The following is a 27,415-nucleotide window of genomic DNA, read 5'->3' on the forward strand; positions in this document are numbered from 1 at the left end:
TAATAATAATTCAATCTATGTATGTACTCTTTGGGATAGATTATTATCACTAAAATAACTCTCAGGACTCTGTCAGGCTTTTTATTAGTTAGTTGACGATTATCAGAAACTCAGTTTAAGCTTATTCAGTGGAAAATTTAACTGTAAAAAATATAGTAGTAAGAGTTTTCATTCTGTATATTTCATAGTGCTCTTACCTCATAAGTTTAATAAGCTTTAACTCTAATTGTATTAAGCTCTATTTCTCTATCTGGTGTTTTAAGATGGCTACTTTTTTAATTATAAGCCTCGTGTAGGTTGAAAATTAAAAATTTTCAATGCAACATAAACACGATCGCCTGTCTGACTCCACCGTTGTCCTAAGCACATCTTAAAGGTTTCTCCTGATACACTTTCGGTGCTTTATGCTCTATATATAAGCAATAATCATCGTTCTTGTCGAACTCATCGAATACGTCTTTTTGTCGTGTCTTTTTCAAAATGTTGTGCTTTGTTTCAAATTGAGAGATAGAACAGTTTTTTTTCTTAATTTAAAATATTTTTTATGGCTAATTATTTGTTTATCTTAAATCAATGGGTTTTTATAACCTGTGAAGCCCAATAGGTTTCTATCTGATGGTAGTTTAAATTAGATTGATATGATGCTTTAGTGGTTGATAGTATTCAAAGTCTAAACGGTTCGTTTAAGCTACCTTTTTGTGAATGTTTAAATAGTTTTTTTTTTTCCTACCTAAGCTGAGAGCCTTGAGAGGCTATTTCAGCGTAACCCTAACGTTTGTAGGTGAGCTCACGGGGCTCAAACCTGATGACGTTGCTAACACGAACCCTAGTAAGAGCCGTGCTTCGCAGAATCTACCACTGGATCGGAAACGCGACCCACTGAGAAGATCCGGCGAGAAACTCAGTGGGCTGTGTCTGAGAGTTAATTTACTCGTCGAGCCCTTCGTCGCAAACGACGTGTTCGACGAGAACGGTGACCGGTGCTTGAAGTACCTAAAAGCACCGTTAGTGGATCGGGACGATCCGAGATGACGTGTTTTGGGCGACGTCGACTGCTTTCCATTCTGTCCGCAGGATCGGGAATGTAGTTACCGGCGGCCACGATGAGAGGGTTCTCGTGTCGTGCCGGTTTATCGAAGTGGCACATCGACGCCGACTGAAGATACTTACTGATGGACTCTAAGTCCAGGTCGTCATGGAGGTCGACGTTCCTGACGAACCACGGGGCTCCGATGGCTATCCTGCAAAAACGGGATTGAATAATTTGGAAGGATTTTAAGTGAGTGCGGGTCGCGTGAGCGAACATTACACTTGCATAGGTCATGACGGGGCGTATGCAAGTTTTGTAGAGTGTCACCTTATTTCTAAGGGACATTTTACTTCGCCTGCATAACATCGGGTAGATGTTTAAATAGATATCAATGTTTGTCTTTTAAGTGTTGCTGAATCGTCGTGATTGGCAGTCCAAGGAGGGTTTCTGTCATAGTACCATCAACGTACAAAAGATGGCGCGTCAATAGTATAAAGAAATCACAGCGAAGCGTGACCGGGTTTACTTTTACGTATAATATCTATGCATATTGAACACTCAGATACAGGGTGAAAAAACCTTCTTACTAATATTTGCCGGAAATGGGAATCGAACGCATGACCTTCGGCCTAACAGGGCTAGTGAGGGCGCTACCAGGTCAGTGATTCTCAACTCCAGTCAGTGACGGATAGGCTTGATGCCTTCCTAGGCCCTGTTTATCGCGCCGCCCTTAGCGCTAGAATAAATTTTGATCCAATAATTTTGTTTAAAATTTAAAATAACTGTTATACCTCATTTTTAAAGAACACTGTCTTTACTTTGTTTACTTTGGTTACCTACTAGTTCGACTTTGAAATTTTCGTATTTCAAAAATTTTGTCGTTCCTCAATGCTTCATGCCACCCTAGGCCTAGGCTGCACGGGCTTAGGCGTAAGTCCATCACTGACTCCAGTAGAAATGAACGAATAGTTAGATTAGATTAGTTAAATTCGTAAAGGTCATTGATAAATCGATGCCTCCAATGAACACTACTCTAACTCAAAATTTTGAAATCTTCGTTTTTCTTGCAAATCGCTTTACTATGTTAAAAGTATTACAATTAATCATGATTGATGGGGTTCGAAGCAAGAATAAATCAGCTAGTTACACAAAAAAACCATAAATATATATCTGCAATAATAAAGATTTTATCAACTTTTTTCGTTTAAACGCTCCTCCTGTAAATCTACGAATTTGGAGTTAGCGTAGTGTTCATTGGAGGCATCGAAATTCAACTACACATGCTCGGATGATCAACTGACAGCAGTTGACACGTTATTATGAAAACAATAAGTGGCAAGCCTGACAAAAATTAATCATTAATACTAATTTGTTAGACACACGTCTCTAGTATGTATACATATCGCAGCAACCTAGCGTATACCTAATCTTAGCGACTATTTTCTATAAATAAACACCTTATTTTTACAAATGATTGCGCATCAAAAGTATCAGGCGTTTTAAAATAATCTCGCAATTTGTTCAGCTACTGGTGGTAGGAGGTCTTGTGAGTTCGCACGGGTAGGTACCATCACCCCGCCTATTTCTGCCGTGAAGCAGTTATGCGTTTCGGGTAGGACAGCCGTTTTAATTATACTTAGATACCTTAGAACTCATGTCTCGAGGTGGATGGCGGCATTTACGTTGTAGATATCCATGGGCTCTGGTGACCACTTAACACCAGGTAGGCCGTGAGCTCGTCCACCCATCTAAGCAATAAAAAAATAATCTTAGGTTATAATAATAATAATCTTAGATAAATAGAGTAATGCCATCTATCGCCAAATAGCCGAAACGAATATCAAAGGAACGCGTAACGTTGAGAACATAGATTATACACTTAATATATTTGAGGTTGAGAAAGCCTGAGATGTACAACGCCGTCTATTGTCAAATGGCGGAAACGCATATCGAAAATACTCGACTTTTGAGAAATGTTCTCGATAATTTTAAAGATCTCGTATCGATTATAAAAGCGTTGGCGGGAAGTCAGAGGCAGCCAGTAATCGGAACTACTCGAAGCGAAGCAGCGAACGGATCACCTGAAGCGAAGCGGAAGAAGCGAATTGAGAATTTTAAAGTGCTCGTTAAGTGTTCTAAGTGTTGATACATTTTTAATTTGTACTTCGGTAGAATTTTTATTTATCCCGAACCGCAGTGCGTACATATATTATTTATATGTAGTGCTAGCGACACCCCAAACGATTTTATTATTGATAGCTGAGTTATTATTGAGAGCGATGTTACCCGCGGTTATTTTGTGGTACCGCGGGTGACTCCGTGGGGCTAAGCTAGTCTAAGAAAGTAGCCTAAGTTACTCTTTATATCATCAGCTACATATCATCAGTGAAATTCTCGTCAAAATCGGTCCAGCCGTTCCAGAGATTAGTCGGAACAAATAGACACACAGACATGACACATACAGACAGACAAAAATTAAAAATAAATAATTTTGGTATAATATGTACTGTAGTATATATACTTACGCATTTAGTAAAAAGCGGTTTTTTTATTATTATTAACAGACACACCAATTTTATTTATTTGTATAGATAGATGTAATACGTTATGGAGCAAAATGAAATAATGTTCATTTACTTGAAATTGTAGTCCAAGTGACATCCATTGAAACGAAATAAAATGAAATGAAATAATGTCCCAGTAAAATGATGCGAATCTACAGAGGCTTTAGTGGCTTTTTGAAAGAACCCGCGAAGCCACTTCTAGCGATTATGTGTCATTTTTCAACACTTGCGCAATTTCACTAATGCTAAACCACCTTTTTAAAATATAACAACTTGGAAGAAAGATTAGACAAAATAAAACAAATTAAATAACTTCTATCTTGTTTCTCCCGCCAGAAAAGTCTGTACCTTTTATTAAATAAAGCAATTAACTACTTACAAACATAATTACAACTTTGACTTTGCGTCAGAAAGTTGAGCGATTTAAAGAAGAACAAAAGGGTGAACGAGGTAAAATATTCGGCTACTATAGATCGGAAGTTTAATAGATATAAATAAAAAGCGTGGGGTGCATGATATCAGTAGTTATAAATATTTTATGAACAGATATGAGTAGAAAAGTTATTCTGATAATATCCTGAAATGCTCCCCACTATTTTTTACAAAAAAATATTTTTTTCTTAAACTATTTTTAATTCAAATTTATTAAAGTTTATTTATAGTTGGATTTTGTATAAAAGCGTATTTTGTTAGTTTTTTTAAACTATTATTTATTTTTCATTTTTTAGTTAAATTTCAATTTTTTCAATTTTTTTAAATATTGATTTGTCATCAGTCCTTAATATGTATACCAAATTTCGAGTTAATCCGACGTTTTGAAGGGGATCAAAATCATGTTCAAAGATTCCGTTGCAAAGATACATACGTCTGAAGCTAATAAAAGCGTATTAAAAAGGATATAAAAAAAATATTGGTATTCGTAGAAATTTTTACATGTTTTTTTTTGCCTTGTCCATTTAACTTTAACACTGTAAATAAAAAAATATATATATTGTGTATGTCAGTGAGATATATTATTACTTAAAATACAATTAATCATAGAGCAACCCTTACTAATACTTCAATCGTATAATTTACCTAATTATTTATTTACATTATTATTATTCATATGTCGTTAGTAAAAAAATGGTGCAATAAAGCATATCTGTATACTGCTTGGGGTTATTTTTAATCACAATACCACACATTTGCATAAAATTTTGCCTGGGGTACTAACAAAAAGTAAACCAATTTCAATCATAATTGGATGAATGGCCTAGGAACGCAAAAAGCACATACAAACATACATATAAGTTTTTTTAAATTTATATGGATAGAATTTATATATGCTACATACAGCAAGTCTCCGATTGCCCAACTGGACAACGCAATTATATAAAACTTCAACGAATGAATCTTAAGGTGCAAACATACAAAACCTATTTCGATCATTCATCACATTATCACATCAAATTCATAACATTCACATCATTATGGTGATCGATGTGAAATATAAATTATGCTTAACAGAGTGATCTGTCTGTTTATCTGAGCGTCTGCAATTTAAAACTTGTTGCATTACCAAAAGCCAAAAAATAAAACAGTCCAATGTCATTACAAATTACTGCTGGGAAAACGTTTTAAAAGTATTGATAAGGCTGGTTTGGTGATTTATTGTTGCTAATGTATCTTAAATGATTTAACAAAAAAAAATAGCAACAATCCGACGACGTGACGGCACGATCAAACCGGGCCAAATTTAAATGAACTAGGTACTTTAATGCGAAGATCGGCCCTTTTGCCACGACGCCAATTTTATGGAGTATCTCTGCAGCTTTAAAGAATCACGGACTTTTGGGGTCTAGGTTTCGAGAGGTATGAAGTATAGCAGTTATTGGAAAGTAAAGTTTAGTTACTATTAAAATTTTGGCTGTGCTCAACAGAGCGAACCGGTATTTAACGTTTGACTGTTGAGCTTAGTATTCGCGAGGAGTACTACTCCTATTTTTGGTGGTAGAACCTCTTGTGAGTCCGCACGGGTAGGTACCACCACCCTGCCTATTTCTGCCGTGAAGCAGTAATGCGTTTCGGTTTGAAGGGTGGGGCAGCCGTTGTAACTATACTTGAGACCTCAGAACTTATCTGAAGGTGGGTGGCGCATTTACGTTGTAGATGTACTCCAGTAACCATTTAACACCAGGAGGGCTGTGAGCTCGTCCACTAATTTTGGCAATAAAAAAAAATTTTTTTTTGTTCGGTTTTAAAATATACAACGCAGTAGTTATAAAAATTTGTATAGCGGTGGTCGATGTCTTTGTTAAAAAAAGAAAAGACGACGAAATCGTCACAAATGATTAATCAGGGGGAAAAAATCATGATTCAACTGAAAGTACCTAGTCAGGTCATAAGTATTGTCACACAGTAAAAACTTTTCTTTTAGACTGCTGGCCACAAAAAAGTTTATTGAATTCGAATTTCGAATTGTTCATGAAAATAAAAATGTATACCGTGTTGCAGTTATTGCGTTGCATCGTTGCGGTTACGCGCCAATTCAAATTTTTAACATACTGAAAAATTTGAATATAACCAAAAGATTCGTTTATCGTACCATCAAACGATACAATGAAGACTCTAGTGTAGATGACAGGTCAAGAAGTGGCCGCCCTCGGTCTGTTAGGACTCCAGCAGTGATAAAAGCTGTGAAGGCGCGAATTCAAAGAAATCCCAAACGTAAGCAGAAACTGTTGGCCCTTCAGATGGGGTTAAGCAGAACCACGGTGAAAAGGGTGTTAAATGAAGACTTAGGGCTTCGGGCATATCGAAGAAAAACAGGACTGATCGTCTAATGGACCTGAGACTGAAGCAGATGCCGAGCTTTGTTGAAGCGGTACGCGGGAAAAAAATATCGGGAAATTATTTTTTCGGATGAAAAAATTTTTACCGTAGAAGAGAGCTACAACAAACAAAATGATAAGGTGTACGCACACAGTAGTGAAGAAGCGAGCAACCGTATTCCGCGTGTCCAACGAGGTCATTTTCCATCCTCGCTCATGGTATGGTTGGGAGTTTCTTATTGGGGCTTAACAGAGGTACATTTTTGTGAGAAAGGTATAAAAACGAATGCAGTTGTGTATCAAAATACAGTCCTGACGAACCTTGTGGAACCTGTTTCTCATACCATGTTCAATAACAGGCACTGGGTATTCCAACAAGATTCGGCGCCAGCTCATAGAGCGAAGAGCACACAAGACTGGCTGGCAGCGCGTGAAATCGACTTCATCCGGCACGAAGACTGGCCCTCCTCCAGTCCAGATTTGAATCCGTTAGATTACAAGATATGGCAACACTTGGAGGAAAAGGCGTGCTTAAAACCTCATCCCAATTTGGAGTCACTCAAGACATCCTTGATTAAGGCAGCCGCAGCAGCCATGGACCTCGTTCGTGCTGCGATAGACGACTGGCCGCGCAGATTGAAGGCCTGTATTCAAAATCACGGAGGTCATTTTGAATAAACTTTAGTGTCATAAGAATCTATGTTTTGTTAAGTTCATTTTGGTATATGAATGGTTACATAATGAATAAACTTGTTTCAATTATTTTACATTAAACATGTGACAGAATTTATGACCTGACTAGGTAGATATTTTTTATTGGCATCATGGAGCAAGCTCTAGTGAATAGGGAAGGTGACGAATGGTTTCTAATTGCAGTTCCTGTAGAGTTAAAATGGTTTCTCGTGCTGTATGAGATCTCGCGTTATCATGGAGCAATAATGGTGAAGATCGATTCTGAGTCGCGACACCCACCTTGAGATATAAGTTCTAAGATCTCAGTATAGTTACAACGGCTGCCCCACCCTTCAAACCGAAACGCATTACTGATTCACGGCAGAAATAGGCAGGGCGGTGGTACCTACCCGCGCGGACTCACAAGAGGTCCTACCACCAGTATAAAATAGTTCGGCACAATAGACAACTGCCGTTATCGCTTGACCAGATCGGAGAAAGCTATAGTGAATAACACCATACTGAGACCACCAAACAGCTACCATTACCTTTTTATTGGTAAGCTTTGCTTTAGCATACTGTTGCGGCGTTTGACCTGGGGTCAGCCATTGCATTTTTTGCTTACAGTTATCGTAGAGAATCCACTTTTCATCACATGTCACAATTCGATCCAATATTCCTTCATTTCTGTATGAACTGAACAAGGCAACAAAAGTTTCAACAGACGTTTCTTTCTGCAGATCAGTCAAATCATGAGGCACCCGTTTTTCATATTTTCATATTTTTTTATTTTATTGATTTGACGCAAATGAGTTAAAAAGACGTTTAAATCAAAATCGCACGGTGCGTTCATTAGCAGTCCCCTCTCCAAACGCTACATCGATATTGCGAGTTGTTTCTGCAGCGTTAGTTCCGCGTCGGAACTCGTATTCAAAAATCACTCGAATTTTCGAAGTATCCATCTTTCTTGTCTAAGATAAATAAATAAAAAAACAACTGAAAGTCGATAATCGAATGTTGCACATTTTTTAAAAGAAGAACCTCATAGGTTCCATTTCAAAAAAGTTTCACTCAAATATCTTAATCCATGAAGGTTCTATGTCAATTCGAAGTACCTATTACAATAAAACGTCAATTTTATGCTTTAACCCCTATTACGTAGGTTAATCAGTAAAAATCATATGTTCGACGAGGTATAAGAAGCAAAGGAACAGAAGTGTACGCTCACATACAGCATTGCCGAGACCTTGCCCGCCACGCAAGGACGAGCACCAGCCCCTTGCTAGAAAAATCGTCATTTTTATACCGACTCGCCCGGCGAAAAGTCCTCTTTGCAAAAATAGATAAAAAAACAAAAATTTTAAATTTCGAATTTCAAGTGACGTTTTAAAGTTGGAACTTCATTTTGCTTAAATTGTACTTAAATTTAAATTAGTGAATCGTATGCAAAAATCTAGCTTAAAGTGATTTTAAAATTATACGAGTTAAAATTTCAGGTAAGTTTTATTGCTACTAAACAAATGATGACCTTACTACCTTGTCTCTCCCATGTCAATTTTATTTCAGTTTCCCAATAATATTTTCATTTATGAAAGCTTCTAACATTATATAATAAATATAAGTTTACCAAATAGGTAGGTACTGTTCTTTTTTTACTAAAATGCAACCATACTTATTTACTTTAAAATTTGAATATAATTAATTTGTCCATTATAAATTGATAAATTATATATCATACAGAAATAATTACAGTTTTCAATCAGGGTCGAGATACTTTTAAATTTCAACTAACATATTGCACATATTATTTACTAAAATTTAACCATACTTATTTACTTTAAAATTTAAATATAATTAATTTGTCCATTATAAATTGATAAATTATATACCTAACATATAGAAATAATTACAGTATTCAATCAGGGCCGAGATACTTTTAAATTTCAACTAACATATTGCAGACGGGTTATTAAAATATTATTTATTCACGTGATTTTTAGTTTAATAACGAGTTTTTTTTAAATAGCAATTATTTTGAAACCAATTCAGCGTATGAAAGCATTTTGAAAAAGGTAGGATAAATTTCGTAAGTCATAAATCCGATGTTCCTGCTTAATTACGGATGCAGACGTGACTTAATATTTACGGGAACTCAAAGTACTACCTCAAAAAATATCAGATTCCATTTCTTAAATGAAAGATTTAAACTAACCTCAGCACCTATTCAAACACTTTTAATTTCAATGATGATTGCAATTTTGGCTTAGCTGTGATATCTTCAGTTACCACGTGACGTAAATACGAAAATTTTAATAGGTACTCAACGCATAGCTAATAAGATTTCTTAAAATAAAAAAAAATTGCACTCTCGACCCAGCGGTATCAAGAGGGCATATGAGTCGACTATTATCAAAGCCGGCAATGTGACTTTTGGAGAATTATTGGTAAATCAGAAAAACGAATTATCGACTTTGTATTCCATTGGCAGTCACAAAACTCTTCTGAACGACATTTAGATAAATAACAGGTTAAGTTAATACTTTATTTATTGCAGGTTTTGAACCGTATTCTTTGAAGGAGACGATTGATATTCAAATCAATCTGTATTGCCATATCAATAACATTTTTTTGTCCAAATGCACAGATTGCCACCTTTGATAATAGACGACTCATATATTAAATAGACGAGATCGCAGATTCAAGACAGTACCCGTACCTTATTCTTTTCGAAAGTTTTCTAAAAATACAAGTAGCGTGCAGTGCGTTTACAAATTATTGGTAGGCTATCAATATGATGCCCATATCGTGGTTGGAGGCGTCCGGATCGGGGTCGGGGTGCAGTTAAAGTACCTCGGCCTCATTCTGGACAGTCGTTGGACCTTCCGTGCTCACTTTCAGCACCTGGTCCCTCGTTTGTTGGGGGTGGCCGGCGCGTTAAGCCGGCTTCTGCCCAACGTCGGGGGGCCTGACCAGGTGACGCGCCGTCTCTATACGGGGGTGGTGCGATCAATGGCCCTATACGGGGCACCCGTGTGGGGCCAGTCCCTGGCCGTGGGGGTAGCGAAGTTGCTGCAACGGCCGCAACGCACCATCGCGGTCAGGGTCATCCGTGGTTATCGCACCATCTCTTTTGAGGCGGCGTGTGTACTGGCTGGGACGCCGCCTTGGGTCCTGGAGGCGGAGGCGCTCGCCGCTGACTATCAGTGGCGAGCTAACCTTCGTGCCCGGGGCGTGGCGCGTCCCAGCCCCAGTGTGGTCAGAGCGCGGAGGGCCCAATCTCGGCGGTCCGTGCTGGAGGCATGGTCCAGGCGGCTGGCCGATCCTTCGGCTGGTCGTAGGACCGTCGAGGCGATTCGCCCTATTCTTGTGGATTGGGTGAATCGTGACAGAGGACGCCTCACTTTCCGGCTCACGCAGGTGCTCACTGGGCATGGTTGCTTCGGTGAGTTCCTGCACCGGATCGGAGCCGAGCCGACGGCAGAGTGCTACCATTGTGGTTGCGACTTGGACACGGCGGAGCACACGCTCGTTGCCTGCCCCGCATGGGAGGGGTGGCGCCGTGTCCTCGTCGCAAAAATAGGAAACGACTTGTCGTTGCCGAGTGTTGTGGCATCGATGCTCGGCAGCGACGAGTCGTGGAAGGCGATGCTCGACTTCTGCGAGTGCACCATCTCGCAGAAGGAGGCGGCGGGGCGCGTGAGAGACGCACAAGCCCGCCGCCGTCGAGCGGGGGCCAGGGAGGCGGATCTCGCCCTAGCCCTGGCCCTCTAAGTGTTTCGGGTCCCCCTCATATGTCGGTCTGGGGCCCGGCGAAGGGGGCCTAAGAAGACGACGTGCAAGCTGCTCTGCACGCGTTTTACGCATCCGTTTAAGAGCATCCGGGTGATGGAAGGCCGGCTATCCTCAACCCACGCTGGTTCTGACCCAGCGGGGTATTCCGTAGGATAGACCATTCTAACCGGCGCCATCTAGGCGGGCTTCGGATAGCCTGCCGACCGAGAGGGCTGGTGGTCGTGGCGCCGACGACCGCCAGTCCGGCGTCCCGAGGGGGAGGGTGATGGGAGAGATGTGCTCCGCACTAAACGCTTCACTCTCCTCCCCTTGCCTTTCATGAGTTCTGTCTCATGCGAGGGTTGGACGTTGGTTGTTGAGCGACAGGAGGTTTTAGTCGGTTCGACTCCGACATGCCCCACCCTCCATCCCCAGTGGAGGGTGGGAGTCCGGCGATTTCCTCCTGACAAAAAAAAAAAAAAAAAAAAAGGCTATCAATATGCTGTGATCGACTGCAAGTTCGAAGGAAAAAAGTTTTTTGTTTTGACTGATATTGGGAACGATTTGTAATGTCATGTACATATGACGTCACAAAATGTAGTACTCGCTTATAATTTAACAAAATAATAGTTTAAAAAACTAACATAATACGCTTTTATAGAAAATTTTAATAAATTTGAATTAAAAATAGTGTAAGAAAAAATGAGTTTATTGTAAAAAAGCGTGGGGTGCATGGTATAAGTAGTTATCAATATTTTATGAACAGATATGAGTAGAAGGGTTATTTTGATAATAACCTGAAAGCATCCCACGCTTTTTTACAATAAAATCATTTTTTCATACACTATTTTTAATTCAAATTTATTAACTTTTTTTATTGGGATTTTCTATAAAAGCGTATTTAGTTAGTTTTTAAAAAAAATATAATTTTTTAGTTGAATTTCAATTACAGTCAAACCTGGGTAAGTGAGAACTGGATAAGTAAGAAAACTCTATAAGTGAGAGTAATAGCAAGGACCCGTCATTAGCTCCCAAAACCTCTATTAGCGAGAAACAGAAACCTCTGTAAGAGAGAGTCGTTTTTTCCTCATGGACCTCCGTAAGTGAGACTGCTACATATCTATACCTATAAGCGACAGCCGAGCTTTATTTATTTATTTATATTATTTAAGAGGAACAAATGACAAAACAAATTACAAATTTAACATCTGCTATTTTATGACCCATTTTTAACTTTCGTGGAATTTCTTATCATTGTTTTTGTATGGTTTTCCCGTGAATATTGAACCTATTCTATTTTGTGGAACTAAATAACGTTGTTATTTTATCGTATTCTTTTATCGAATTATTTTCGAATCGACACGTGTGCCTGTGTACCGTCCTGTTTGTCGAACTTACTCAGTTTATTGTTAATCAATTGCGAAGGAAAGTTCTGTTCATCAATTGCGAAGGAAAGTTCTGTTCTGCATCATGTAAAAACGGAAAATTAAAGTACTGTCATTAAAGTCATAAACTTAAAATAGTGAATGCATTTGAATGCGGAAAATCGCGAATCGAAATTCAGAGGGAGCATTAGCGAGAAACTCGGGTTAGTGAGAAACCTCTATAAGCGAGAATGAGATTGTGCTCCCTTGAACTCTCGCTTGTCCAGATTTGACTGTATTTCAATTTTCTTTCTTTTTTTTTTTAAATTTTGGATTGCCATCGGTCCTTAATAAGTATACCAAATTTCAAGTTAATCCGACGTTTTGAAGGGGGTGAAAATCATGTTCAAATATTCCGTTACAAACACACACATACGTCTGAAGCTAGTAAAAGCGTATTTAGCTTTATTCGAATAGATTCCGAAATCGATTATTAATGGTTGTAGAGCCCGTCTGACATATTTAAGTCCATTTAACTCTGTATCGTCGAACGATCTATTTCTGCCGCGAAGCTCTATTTGAGGGTAAGATAGTCGTTATCAAACTGTGTGAAATAGGCGCCAGAATTTAAATTTTCCAAGAACGAGATTGATGTCCACTAACCGCTAAACAACAGCAGCGAACTCGTCTGCCCATTTACCGTAAAAAAAAGTTACAGCTACGTTTTATTATTAATAAAGAACATAATATATCGAATCGTTAAGTAGTAACATTGTGAAATTCAATATTGAAACTCATTATGATTAATATAATTCGTTTTTTATTTATTTATTTATAACTTCTTATACTATAAAGTATAAAGGTGGACTTAATATCATAGGCATTCTCTACCAGTCTACCTTAGGGGAGTGCAGAGATGAAGCTTGGTAGGTGTAGTGTGAAGGTGATATTACTTAAACATATGTGTATAAATAACAAACATAATATTTATAGATACAAATACTCGTACTTAAATAAATACATATACGTAAATATATAGATATATACATAAATATATACATATACATATCATAAATATATACATATAAAAACATATATAAACAAATATTATCTATTAAATGACTCTGCTAACTCTCTGGTTTTTCATTTACGACAGCCACTGCGAGAGAAACATCGTATTTAGCAGTTCCAAATTTAATTAAACCTATTCGATTAAAATATTTTTTATATTTTAGGTAATCTTAACAAAATTACAACCATATTCCATAGTCATTATATTCGTTTGAAGTTTTCATAATAATTGCAATGATATCATACACATTAAATTGAAGATAAATCTTGTACTCAAAGTTATTTCACTGGTTAGGTGCCTTACGTGAGATTCCATTAAATGCACCAGCATTTCCACGCCTCATTTTATATCCCTCGTGCTTATCGTAAGAGGAATCTCTGTCCTTCGTGTTGAACTAAACCATTGTTTACTAACACGGACTGGTTAGAGATGCTACCATACGGAGACTAGTATTGTCAGACGAGAATTATTTTGTATTTTTTATTTATTTTTATAATAATGTTCAAAATCCTATCCTAATTTAAATGAATAGATTTAGGATAAATCTGGACTTTATTCTTATTAAACATAGTATAGATTCGTTGTTTTTAAATAAATAAATCTACTAAACTAAACTATCGTATTTATTTTATTAAATATTATAATAGCGTGTTAAACTATGACAATCGATCAATTTATCTACACATATATAATTTATAAGTGTGTTTAGGTATATGTGTGTATATTAGTACCGTAGTAAGTTTAGTAGCGATTGAATCAAATTATAGCTGGTGGTATTTACTGGTGGTAGGACCTCTTGGGAGTCCGCAAGGGTAGGTACCACAACCTCGCCTATTTCCGCCGTGTAGCAGTAATGCGTTTCGGTTCGAAGGGTGGGGTAGCCGGTAGCAGTTGTAACTATACTGAGACCTTAGAACTTATATCTCAAGATGGGTGGCGCATTTACGTTGTAGATGTCTATGGGCTCCAGTAACCACTTAACATCATGTGGGCTGTGAGCTCGTCCATCCATCTAAGCAATAAAAAAAAAAAAACAAAGGTAGGCCAGTAGGCAGGCAGAGTTTGCTAGGTGAAAATTAAAAAGCATACATTTTAAAGGAGATACATTTTTAGGAGGTACTGGAACAATCCAGTGAGCTTAAAATTGGTGCAACATTGTTTTAATGGGTCATAATAAAAATGTTTCTCATTTTTCATGAGATCGATCAATTAATGTATTCGCTTATGAAAAGTTATAAGCGAGTACGCAACCAAAGGGTATTTTTGTAACTCTGCCATAATTGATTTTACCGTTTGACCAGAAGTGTATAAATTAGCAATTTTAACTTTTGTACCTAACGAACGGATCCTCTAACATATGCACCTGGCAACACTCCAAAGGCGTACGTTCATTGTAATTCCATCGATATGAGAATTGTATGGTCTTCGTAATCTGTGTACAAGTAGGAAAAGAAAATTACAGTAGGGTTTAGAATTTTAAACGAACGAATAAACTTATATACAAATCTTCCAGTCTGACCTATTACTGAAATATTACGCATTTATATGTGTATATTGGGATGAATATTTTTCAGAGTATTATTAAAAACATAGTGAATATTCATCAACGTAAAAGACAATATGTTCAACCTTTTCTAGCTGTCTCGATTATAGTTCGAAAGATATGTTGGCGTTATTTTTTTTATTTCTAAGTCAAATTAATTAACTGTGGCTCACATCGATTATTTAATTCATACCGGAGACTTTTTGGCGGGAGCGCGAGGAGTTTAGTGGTGTGATTTGTTTTATTTTGTCTATTTAGTGTTTCTTCGGGTTTAAATGTGTAATAATGGTGGTTTATTAACTGTTTAATATCTGTGAAAATGCACAAATGTGGGAAAATGAAACAAAGCCGCTGGACGTAGCTTCTCGGGATCCTCCAAAAAGTCCACTGAAAAAATCTTAGTAAATAACCACCATTTTACCGAGGTTAATTTTATCCCATTTCATTTCATTTCATCCCAGTTGATTAATGTTTCAAATTAATTATCTTCATTTCATTTCACTCCATAATATCATTTTTCATAAAAATATGAATATAAATTAAAATAAGACATGACTTAAAGGTCTCAGTTACCAGGTCATAAAATCCCTTAAAAAAATTTTAAATCATACCAGAAATCAAAGAGCTTATAAGCACTATGCTAGGAATGGTAAATGGTCCTAGATCCTAGTAAAGTAGGAAAAATCCGCAGGCTACCAGTAATGTTTTCTTCCCAAAATAAGTCCGTGTATTGCATTCGTTTAACGATATTTAAACAGCAAGTGAGGCAGCGGACTGAAACTGCCGGTCATCGTTCTTGTCGAACCCGCCGCTTGCTCGACGAGTAAATTAGCCCACAGACACAGACCACTGAATTTCTCGCCGGATCTTCTCAGTGGGTCGCATTACCGATCCGGTGGTAGATTCTGCGAAGCACGGCTCTTGCTAGGGTTCGTGTTAGCAACGTCCTCAGGTTTGAGCCCCGTGAGCTCACCTACTAGCTAAGGCTACGCTGAAATAGCCTCTCAAGGCTATCTGCTTAGGTAGGAAAAAAAAAAACTGAAACTGTTTATGTTGTGTCGTGAAAAAACAATGCACTTCAATAATTTTTTTATGTTAATTCTTTGTTTTAATTACCTTGACATTGAATTATGTTACAAGTCTTAAGAATGCAATGCACGTTTCTTGATCAGAACAATCTTTAACATTGTGAAAAATAGACAATAGTTTTTATTAAATCACAAAGCATCCATGACCTGACCCGTTTTGGGATTTCGGTAAACATTATTAATTTACAAGCATGAATTGTATCAGATCTAGTTTTGTGGTGTACTCTCATAATTAAAGTGCATAACGCATTTGTGTTTTAACGTGATTAAGCAGTGAGATATTTTTCAGTTTAATTCAAACAATCGAAATGGCCAATATTTTTATCTGGCAATGCCATTGTCGATGCTTCAAGCTAGTAGTTATGTCACAGTTAAAATTTATAATTATCTTCTATATTTTTGTATACTTAGTTTTAAAATAGGATTTGAAATGGAATTCAGCCCAAATAAGCTCATGGTGGTGGCAGGTATGGCCATGTGACCAAGCATCGCCCCATGGCGCCATTAGCTCGCACGGACGAGTACCATCCTGCCCATTTCTACATCTGTGTAACCTTAACTAGTAGGTGAGCTCACTGGGCTCAAACTTGACGACGTTGCTAACACGAACCCTAGCAAGAGCCATGCTTCGCAGAATCTACTACCGGATCGAAAACGCGACCCACTGAGAAGATCTGGCAAGAAACTCAGTGGGTGGGTTCGACGAGAACGATAACCGGTGTTTGAGGTACCCAAAAGCACCGTTAGTGGATCAGGAGGATTCGAAATGACGTGTATGGGGCGACGTCGACTGCTTTCCATTCTGTCCGCAGGATCGGGAATGTAGTTACCGGCGGCCGCGATGAGAGGGTTCTCATGTCGTGCCGCTTTATCGAAGTGCATTCCTGTTAAATTCTGGCAGTCGTTATGTAATAAAAATGTGACTTCAACTTCACAACTCAAGATAGGGGGCAGCCTTCACGTTGTGATGACTATTGGTTCCGTTAATCCCATAATTACCAAGCAGGTTTTGAACTTCTCGGTTCCCTATAGACTATTAACGAAATTGGTATGTTCTATAGAATACGATTAATGCTAGAATATCACTTCGTTGTGATATTTCGCAATTATTTTTACGGGTCGACGTCAACTCACGCCTCGTCTGGTGTTAAGTACCTGTTTGAGCCCATATACCTCACAAAGTGACTTCCTTCTCCCATCTTGAATCTAAGTGAAACTGATACTACTGTCCTTTATTTACATACCAGTAAATACATTTTATTTATTTATATCTACAATTACATCTGTTCTAATTGAGATGGTATTTGATTATCAAATCTTTACATTTTTCTAGTACTTATTATTGTAATCCACAATAAGCATTGAAGTGGTATCGCAATGAATCTACAGGGCACGCAATATTTCCAAGTGTCAATTATTAAGGTATGCGATCGGCGCTCGGCACCTGTAATAGATTGAATATTGTTGTCGCTCATTTCACTATCTATGTACTGTGATAATCATTGTGTAATTACAAGCTATATACATCTGATGCTGGTGTGCACGTCCCTCCGCAGGTGCCGGCGGAAGATCAGCGCCCCAGTACCGATTGTCTCGGTACTGTTAGGCATTGCTGAGCCGGTAACCCTTTCCAAGCCTCGTTATTTTTCTTTTAATTTTTGTTTCATTTTTTGTAAACTTATGTTTGGAATAAATATTTATTATTATTATTTTATTTTTTAAATGTAAAACCATTAAACATCAAAATTTAAATTATTTTTGATAGCAAATTCATAGTATGCACCCCTAAAGGCTTTAGTTGCTATTGACGATGCTCATAAATGGCTGCAAACGAAAAACTAAGAACTTTTTTTTTTAATAAATGTATGTGTCCGTCACAAATTAAATTGACAATTATTATTTATAGGACTAAAAACACAGCTAGCTAGGGCCCTAATAATCATTGTGCCGTGATACAAAGTACGGTTTGTTCAATTTAAACCAACAAAGAAAAAAAAGAAAATCGCTTGCTATTTTTATTCTTTCAACATCACATTACATTCGCAATGCTTTCTGTAATATCATCCCAGCTGCGTAAGAAGCGTAATTTTCTTGTAATTTTTTTCTCCTTTTTCTTCGGTGCGGTTTCTACGTGTATACATTCTTTATCGGTTCGCTAGGTTTTATTGTATTAAAAACATGTCTTATATTGAACAAAACGATTAAGTTTGGCTTGAAGGACTGCAAGCCAAGGCAGATGTGCAAACCTGTTCAATATATACTCCAGTAGTTGACTGGTACAATGATTTTTTAGCCCTTGGGTCAATAATAAGACCCATAAGTATTCGAGTTCTTGCAAACCAGTTTCATAGTGAGTTACGATGTTATCTTGAACTCTTTGGATGTACGAGTTCAATCTAGAAACGCTACGGACAGCTATTTTTTAACTTTAATATCATTATTCCCTTTTCATTTTTTGAAATTACACTCAATGAAAACTTTAATAATTATTTAGCAGTTTTTACGGTTTATTTTCTTCAACGTTAGGAAATAAGTGATTTCATATCCAAATGTATACGCGATATGTATCAAACCAATTATTTGTTAAAACAACTTACCATACGTAATGTCGGACTAATAGGTTCTGTGAGTTATTTTTGGAATGTAGGAATAGTCCTTCACTAGAAAAAGTCAAATCAAATCAAATCAAAAAATTTTTATTCAACATAAATGAAAGTACATACTTGTTGAACGTCAAAAGAACTACCGCCAATTCACAACAACTAGCCTCCGTCCTGAGAAGAATTGGCAAGAAACTCAGCGGGCATCTTTTTTTTTTTTTTTTAATAAGAAATTATTATTTATTAATTTTTTAATATTAGATTTTTTTTTAAATATGAATTTTTTACAATGCGTATTATAACGTAACAATTACTACAATATTGAAATGCCCGGAGCGAGCAACTCATTCCCACTTTGTGCAATCTTCTAGATAATCATTAACAAATGCACCAATTTATCAATCATGAAAAGTGAACCGCTTTCATTAATTTTAAAACTTGGATAGTTTTATTATTTTCTCGCATTCAATTGCCAAATAAAAACAGTACAAACAGTTAAAACTTCAAAGTATACCTATAATAATAAATACTTTTGTCAAAATTATCAAATTGTAAGACCATTGAACTTTTTCTCATTTAATGTACATTCATAATGTACATTAGTAATAATTATTGTGGTGTGAATTTGCTCTGACCAGTTAGAAATGCCAACAAATTTCTCGAGTAAATAAAAATCTGGATCTTCGAAGTGTGTTAATGACAATTGAATTACATTTAATGTTTCTAGTCGACAGTATTTCATCTAGGTTTTGTTTAGTATACTTCTTTCTATGATTCTAGATTGAACTGATGAAATTTAAGATATATTAATAATTATATTGTTAATTGTGTATTTTTGTTTTCGTTAAGAAATGTGACAAATTGTACATGTGTTCATAAAACACTTATGCCGCGAAGCAACCGTGTTTTTCAATTTGAAGGCTGTCGTAATTTCAATACAATTGGGGTTTCAACCCTTGAAGCTAGAAGCAATATTCAGGTGTTTGTGGGGAGAGTTCTTTTGCACATCCTCCCCAGTCAAAATCCATGAAATTACATATAAACATATTTTACTAATTCATCAATATAAATTTATCTTGATTTAGCATAGCTTGCAATTATTATTTAGGAATTTTAATATGTCGTTTGAATGTAACCGATATATGTAATTTGCTTTAACGCCAAGTAGGATCAAGTTCATTGCCAAGAATCTGTTTATTCCTCAATAACAATATATTAAACACTTAAACAGTTACACAGCACACACGTTTCTAATTTACATAGTAACAATCGAAGATGTGGATCACCTCTTTGGCACACGACAACACTCTTTAGTAGGTACATATTTGTTAAATGAAATTTTAGACAATCAATGACTACAAGGTGGGTTCTGTAAAACCTAACGCTAAATTATGAACTCCTTCTTCAAGACTGTCACTTTTCGCAACATGTCTCTAGCTAATAGGTACTAAAAATCGGAACCAACTATGTATTAGGTATTAGGGAGCTAAGAATAACTATAGAAAAAATTACGCGATAATACTTCTTATCCTTGTTAAACGTTATTGGTTTGCGCAAGCAGTCGTTTGCGACGAAGGGCTCGACGAGTAAATTAACCCTCAGACGCAGCCCACTGAGTTTTTCGCCGGATCTTCTCAGTGGGTCGTGTTTCCGATCCGGTGTTAGATTCTGCGAAGCACGGCTCTTGCTAGGGTTCGTGTTAGCAACGTCGTCAGGTTTGAGCCCCATGCGCTCACCTACTAGTTAAGGTTACGCTGAAATAGCCTCTCAAGGCTATCAGCTTAGGTAGGAAAAAAGCAACGGGAGAATGGGCAGCAGCGTTCTCTGAGTATCATACTATCCTATTACAGTTTGAGCAGTTAAACAATAAAATCTCAATGGTTAAGGACAGCATTCACGTTCTGATGTGTATGATTTCCGGTGAGCACTGAGCACCAGGGTAGCCAAGAGCTCATTTACTCATCTAGTGCAAAAATACCTGTAATATTTTTTCCTCTGCATTAGGAACATCTCAGAAGTGTCATTGAGGATGGTTATTTCCTTTCATTATAAATTATGCTTGCTCATATCGGAATATTTCAATAGATTTCTCGTTAATTATGAATTGTGCTGTAGTTCCTGACGATTTTTTTTTTAATTAATAGGGTAAGTTTATGTGAACACAAAAGTTTCTTTCTACGTTCATTGTGAAGGCATCCAAGGTTTTGTAACGTGCTTCGAATTAAATATGTATGTTTTGAGCGTGGTGGTAATTCGCGTTCTTAGTCAACGACTATTACTCTTGGCCAAGCTTGACCTCACGCGACCTCAAAATTACCGACCATTTGATACCAAAAAGAAGAGCGCCATGTAAGTACTTTTCAGTATCACTACACTTGTTCTCGGTTGTTTTCGAAATAAAAGTGTTTGTATTGGTTACTTGATTTTCAAATGAGGTTACAATACTATCAACCCGCGTCAGTCGTGATGACAGCGAGATTAAATATGAAACGTTAGTTTTGGAGTGTGAGCAAACAACTTTGTACACATTTGCTATCCATTTAATGCTTTTTGCGTAATTCCCGAACAAGTAAATAAACAAACCACGCGTAATTTACTTGTATCCAGAGGTGCGGCTAAGCCGGTATTCGAATCTCGCAGGCAGCTACACCAATTTTTCTAATGAGAGACGAACTTAGCTAATATTCACGAATTACTTCCACGATGAAGTAATAACATCGCGGAATACTGGAATAGCATCTTCACTGGTGGTAGGACCTATTGTGAGTCCGCACGGGTAGGTACCACCACCTCGCCAATTTCTGCCGTGAAGCAGTAATGCGTTTCGGTTCGAAGGGTGGGGTGAGCCGTTGTAACTATACTGATAACTTAGAACTTTTATCTCAAGGTGGGTGGTGCATTTACATTGTAGATGTCTATGGGCTCCAGTAACCACTCAGCAACAGGTGGGCTGTGAACTCGTCCACCCTTCAAAGCAATAAAAAAAACCCCGCAAATATTGTAATTTATGTAATTACGATAGAATTCAGCCATAGAGTATAGAAGTAGTCTAGAGTAATAGAAGTCTTAAGGTAGATGTTGGAATTGAGGCTATTTATGTCGACTAGAGGTCCCGCAGTAGTCGAAATTCGACTATAATTAATTGGAATTGTAAGCTTGTACACTATTATGATTGTATTTTATGAAATTTGTGATTATAGAAGTCTATAATCACAAATTTTGCCAAGACTACACTATAAAAATATTAACAAAGACAAACAATATTTAATCTCAATTTGACAACAGACGTCAAGAACAAAAGTTTGACAATAAATAGTATGCATGCGTGTGTGCGTCAAATACATGGTATGTAGTGTGTGCACTTCTTCTCTATATTCTCTATAAGTGTGGAAAATTTCATACTCCTCCGTCCGCGCAATTTTCGTAAAAAGGGATACAAAGTTTTTGCTTCACGTATTAATATAGATAGGTTCCAGAAACTACCAAAAATCAGGTAGGCCGTGAGCCGTTATTCACCATGTCATAAAAGAACCACTTTACTTCTTTGTGTAAATTTGGATTGTGCCTACGTAAGCAATTAACACAAACTCTGGCATCGATTATAGGATAAAATGTAAAATTTTATTTCACGCATGTTTATATTTGCGAAAGCCTTTATCACGCTCGCTAAGCCAACGAACTCGGCGTGATTCAAAAATATAATTACAACAAGATCACTATCACCACGTACATACACTAAAACGAGGATGTTTTGTTTTTACGTGCCGAGTATGTAACAATGACCATTTTTTATTCAAACGCTGAATTGAGCAGCGTATTAACATTTAAGTCGCTTTGTTTTATAATTGTTCTTTTTTATTACTTTGTTCTTCTGCTTAGATGGTCCTCTCGAGGCTGTTCCGTTGTCTAAGATGTTTATGGTCCTTTGTTAGTGGCGTAAATTCAAAATTATTTTAAGATGTGGAAATAAAATTGCTGCGTTCATCGACAGTGCGTTTCCAAAGATCTTTTTTGCCACGTACCATCCGGCTTTGGAATGAACTCCCCTCCACGGTGTTTTCCGAGCGCTATAACATGTCCTTCTTCAAACGAGGCTTGCGGAGAGTACTTAATGGTAGGCAGCGGCTTGGCTCTGCCCCTGGCATTGCTGACGTCCATGAGCGACGGTGACCACTTACCATCAGGTGGGCCGTATGCTCGTCTGCCTACAAAGGCAATAAAAAAAAATACTAATAGGGAATGCTTATTTTTATAGCGTAGAATCGGAGACAACTATTTTGTTCGTATTCTGGAGCAGATACATTTTATGGCCTGGCAGTTCCTCTGCCATTGCCGATATTGATGGCCTGCTTCGAAGATGAACGTATACATAATACAAGCATAGATTAGGGTTATTGTTATCGAGTTATTGACCTCATACGTCAAACAAACGACTGTAATGTAGATCAGCTCGAATTATCTTTACCAGGTAGAAGACCACGAGTTCGGCTTCCCGGGCACAGCGATGCAATAAAAATAAAACCACTTCGCCATTGTTTGTAAAGCTAACTCGTTTTCCCTACTCGCTTGTTAATTAAAATTTGAGATTCGTATCGTTCTTCCTATTTCTATGACAACTAATGAAATAGTATTTTCTTCGATTTCCGCGAGTATTAGACATAATTAAAACCTGATTGACTGTTTAACTTAGCGTTTTTTTGTCATTTTATCATTTCGGCTGGCCGTCGGTCATGACGAAGGCTATAAAGCATTGGAAATATCGGAAATAATGTAATAATAATATTTTCTGATCTAATCTAATAGATAAAATAATTAATTGTCTATATCTATCTATCTATCTATCTTCTTCTATATATATAAAAATGAATTGCTGTTCGTTAGTCTCGCTAAAACTCGAGAACGGCTGGTCCGATTTGGCTAAATATTGGTTTTCAATTGTTTGTGCAAGTCCAGAGAAGGTTTAAAAGGTAGATAAATATGAAAATGCTCGGAATTAAATAAAAATAACAATTTTGTTTTTCCTTTGATGTGTCCCCCGTCGGACGGATACCTTTTGTTTGCTTTAAGTTTATTTTATACTAGTTTCGGAGCCTATTCAATACAAACAAACAAACAAATCTTTCCTCTTTATAATATTAGTATAGACAAAAGTTTAGGTCTTTTATTTATCGATTGAGGTACTACGAATACACTACGAGTAATAAATAAAATAATTAATAATAGTAAATAAATTAAATAATAGATAAAATAATTAATTGTCTATAGTATTAGTTAAATTTAGATTACGTCGTTGTTTGGTTTTGTTGCAATTATGTCATTATGTCTTAAACTCAGATGATTAAATTAATTGTTTTGTTTTAATGCACTTTAGAGAATGTTATTTTATAGCTCAATTTACCTATCGTAAATCCGAAGATCATTGACCGTATGTGTTTGAAAAAAAATTGCCGTGATTAAATGTAAACCATTTATTTTGATCGATTAGTACAAAACTGACCGGTTCCGCGTATGGACCGTTAAATTATTAGGCAGTTTATTTCATTGTCAGTTTTATGACAATGTTATATTAGTGATTTATTCAGCAAACGCGATATTGTAAAAGTTGTTTCAATAATTTGTGCTGTCATTAGAAATGCTTTTCGTTATAATATTATTGTTTTTAATAACGTAGATGGGTGGAGGAGTTGATGGCAAAAAGTTCTTACCCATAGGCATCACATCATGAATGCCGCCATCCACGTTGACACATGAGGTCGGATTTGTTTTTTATTTTTATTGCTTAGATATGTGGACGAGCTCACAGCCCATCTGGTGTTAAGTGGTTACTGGAGCCCTTAGACATCCACAACGTAAATGCGCCACCCACCTTGAGATATAAGCTCTAAGGTCTCAAGTATAGTTACAACGGCTGCCCTGAAATATGAGTTCTATGGTCTCAGTATAGTTACAATCAAACCGAAACGCATTACTGCTTCACGGCAGAAGGCTGGGTGGTGGTACCTACCCGCGCGGACTCACAAGAGGTCCTACCACCAGTAATTACGCAAATTATAATTTTGCGGGTTTCATTTTTGTTACACGATGTTATTCCTTCACCGTGGAAACCAATCGTGAACATTTGTTGAGTACGTATTTCATTAGAAAAATTGGTACCCGCCTGAGATTCGAACACCGGTGCATCGCTCAACACGAATGCACCAGACGTCTTATCCGTTAGGCCACGACGACTTCAAACTTGTAATCTGTAATGGCCGTTTTCCCTTCAAGTCGACTGAACGAACGAACCTTTTATTGTAATAAGTAAATTGTACGTATGATCTAATTTTGAAGTCAGAGCCAGAGCATTGATAGAAATAATAATTAAAAAAACCGCAATATTATATTGTAAAAATACTTTTAATCAATGCCTACGACTTGCAAATACCGTACAAAACACAATAACACCGTTAGCGCCCTAATTAGTAATTCCTCTAAATAATTATGAATCGAATATTATAATTTATTATTAATTTAAAATTTGGCAGGGCGTTGCCGTTTGTTTGTTCATAATTCATTGACAGTACGAGTATTATTAATGTCTAAATTGGCAAACCGCGCCCTGATCATTTTAACTGTTTTAATAAAATGCTAGACGAAAAAAAATTCGCTGATAGATTTAGAAAGAATGAACGTAACGGGATAAGATATTTTTTATACAGATATCAAGCTTTGTGTCATCGGAATGAAGGAGACAACAAATACGATTCCTTTTGAAGATATATTCACTTTTATGTTTCACGATTTTAACATTAACTCTACAAAGTTCAATGACCGTAATCAAAAATTGTTAAAACAAAACAAAAAGTCTAATAAAAGTTAATCACTCTGCAATCATGTAAATATTATCGTAAACTAATTAAGGTTCAATAAATTTTTGTTAAGCAGTAAATTTTTTTACCTATCACAAATTCATTCATGTGTGATTCATTGTTTTACTGTTAGAACAATTTGCATAAACACCAATGAATCTCATCTCGAAGCTGTTAAAGAGAATAAGTACCACTTTTAAGTGTTATTTAAAAGTGCTTTAGAATTGATTATTGACCAACCATTGCGTGTTCTAATGTTAGGCTATGTTATTAATGTTTTAAATAATTTTAAAGCGCATTTTAGTTTTTATTTAGAATTTAGACTTAAGTGTTTTTTTAATGTAGCCCATAGACTAGGGGTATGCTAAACCCCCTTGAAACATGAGGTCAAAAGTCTCAAATGTATAACGGCGGTCTCACTCTTTGAATCGGAAAACAGCACTGCTATGCAGGTTCTAGCTAGGTGAATGCCAATTTTTGCATTTCTTAAGTTCCAGTGAAGGAAAGCTTTCCTTATCAAGTTTACCTACGACGTCGAAATATCGGGAACTCATTTAACGTAAAAATCGTGGTAAGAACTCATTAAATAAAAGTGTGTGTGATGTCCATTATTTTTACTATACTCAATTAATTTGTGTTTTCCAAGATAGTTTTTGTCATGTTTTATCAAACTATGATAAGGTGACTATGATATATTTTTAAAATGATATTTTAAGAATTCTATTAATTTGATCATTCTGATAATATGTGAGCGACAATATATGAGTGGTGATAACCACTTTTTAATACGCTTTTATTAGCTTCAGACGAATGTATGTTTGTAACGGAATTTTTGAACATGATTTTGACGCCTTCAAAACATCGGATTAACTCGAAATTTGGTATACTTATTAAGGACCGATGACAATTCAATATTAAAAAATAATAAAAAATTTAAAAAATTGAAATAGAACTAAAAAATTAAAAATAAATAATAGTTTAAAAAAAATTAACAAAATACGCTTTTATAGAAAATTTATTTTCTATTTTTTATTTGGATTTTCTATGAAAGCGTATATTGTTAGTTTTTTTAAACTATTATTTATTTACTATTTTACACGACAAACGTGATGCGCCTCATCTAACTGATTTTTCAATTTACGGCGGCAAAAATAGTTATCATTTTTAACACATGACCTTGCACTGTTGTACCATTGAACCAAATGACTAACGAATACGCTCTATATAATTAAAACGAAACAATAAGAAAGTTGATGCGTGCAGATTCATTTCGGATTCGTGTTGCAATGTTTAGAATCGCCGGATGATCGCGATAAGATCTCGACCTACGGTCCGTTACGCGTTTCCAAATGTGCGATTTGGATAAGATTGATTCGTATACGCTTAAGAATTAATAGTGTGCAAGTTTATTCAGCAGGAAAATTTAAATTTACTTCTTATTTAAGAGGTAACGCAACGAATACGCTCGTCCCTTGATAATGACACTAAATCGTAATTTTACTGCCATATGCTTAATCCTTTAACATCTAATATTATGCTAAAAAAATTCATAAATCGTTTAAGTATTTTAAGAAATAAGAAGCTTGTAAGATTTGTCCGTATTGTTGCCGTTTTTAAACATCCTGTAAAAACAGTTTAAAAAAAAATTCAAATCCAATAAAAAAACTATAAGTTCATTTTTAAGAAAGTAATATCTTTTTTCATGTGAAAATGAAGGGTCGTGTTTAGCATTTTACACATTTATTTGTAGTTCGGGTAGCACAGTTGTTTCTTTTGTTGTCTATTCGATGATGTATGTGGGACAACAGAGTTAGAAATTTATAAAAATCTTTTCCTCATTGTTTTTTCTATACATTTTTGAAAAATATGAGTTTCGATAGTTATCCGGTGTAAGAACACTAAGAACATCTGGACGGTATAAAGATTGTAAAGTCATCTCATAATAATAATAGCTCACGATTTAAGACGGATTCAAATCGTGACTTTAAAAGAAAATTGACTGAAATTGATTATTTTAATTATATTCTCATGGTAGCTATGTGGGTCAAGG

General features: G+C 36.4%; 1 protein-coding gene across 2 annotated transcripts in view; it reads left to right on the forward strand.

Annotated features, from left to right (window-relative positions):
- The first annotated feature begins 8,301 nt into the window (after window positions 1–8,301).
- The window catches only part of LOC101737350 (mucin-22), a 37,690-nt gene continuing 18,576 nt past the window's right edge, over window positions 8,302–27,415 (forward strand). Inside the window, exons 1-2 of one of the 2 annotated variants that reach the window (XM_062673361.1) lie at window positions 8,306–8,575; window positions 11,803–11,949. The gene's annotated coding sequence lies outside the window, so the exon portion shown is untranslated. Of the gene's footprint in view, window positions 8,576–11,802; window positions 11,950–27,415 lie in introns of both variants that reach the window. The other variant, XM_038016765.2, reaches the window with a different exon arrangement.

This window comes from Bombyx mori, chromosome 17, assembly GCF_030269925.1.
Source record: "Bombyx mori chromosome 17, ASM3026992v2".
Lineage (NCBI taxonomy): Eukaryota > Metazoa > Arthropoda > Insecta > Lepidoptera > Bombycidae > Bombyx > Bombyx mori.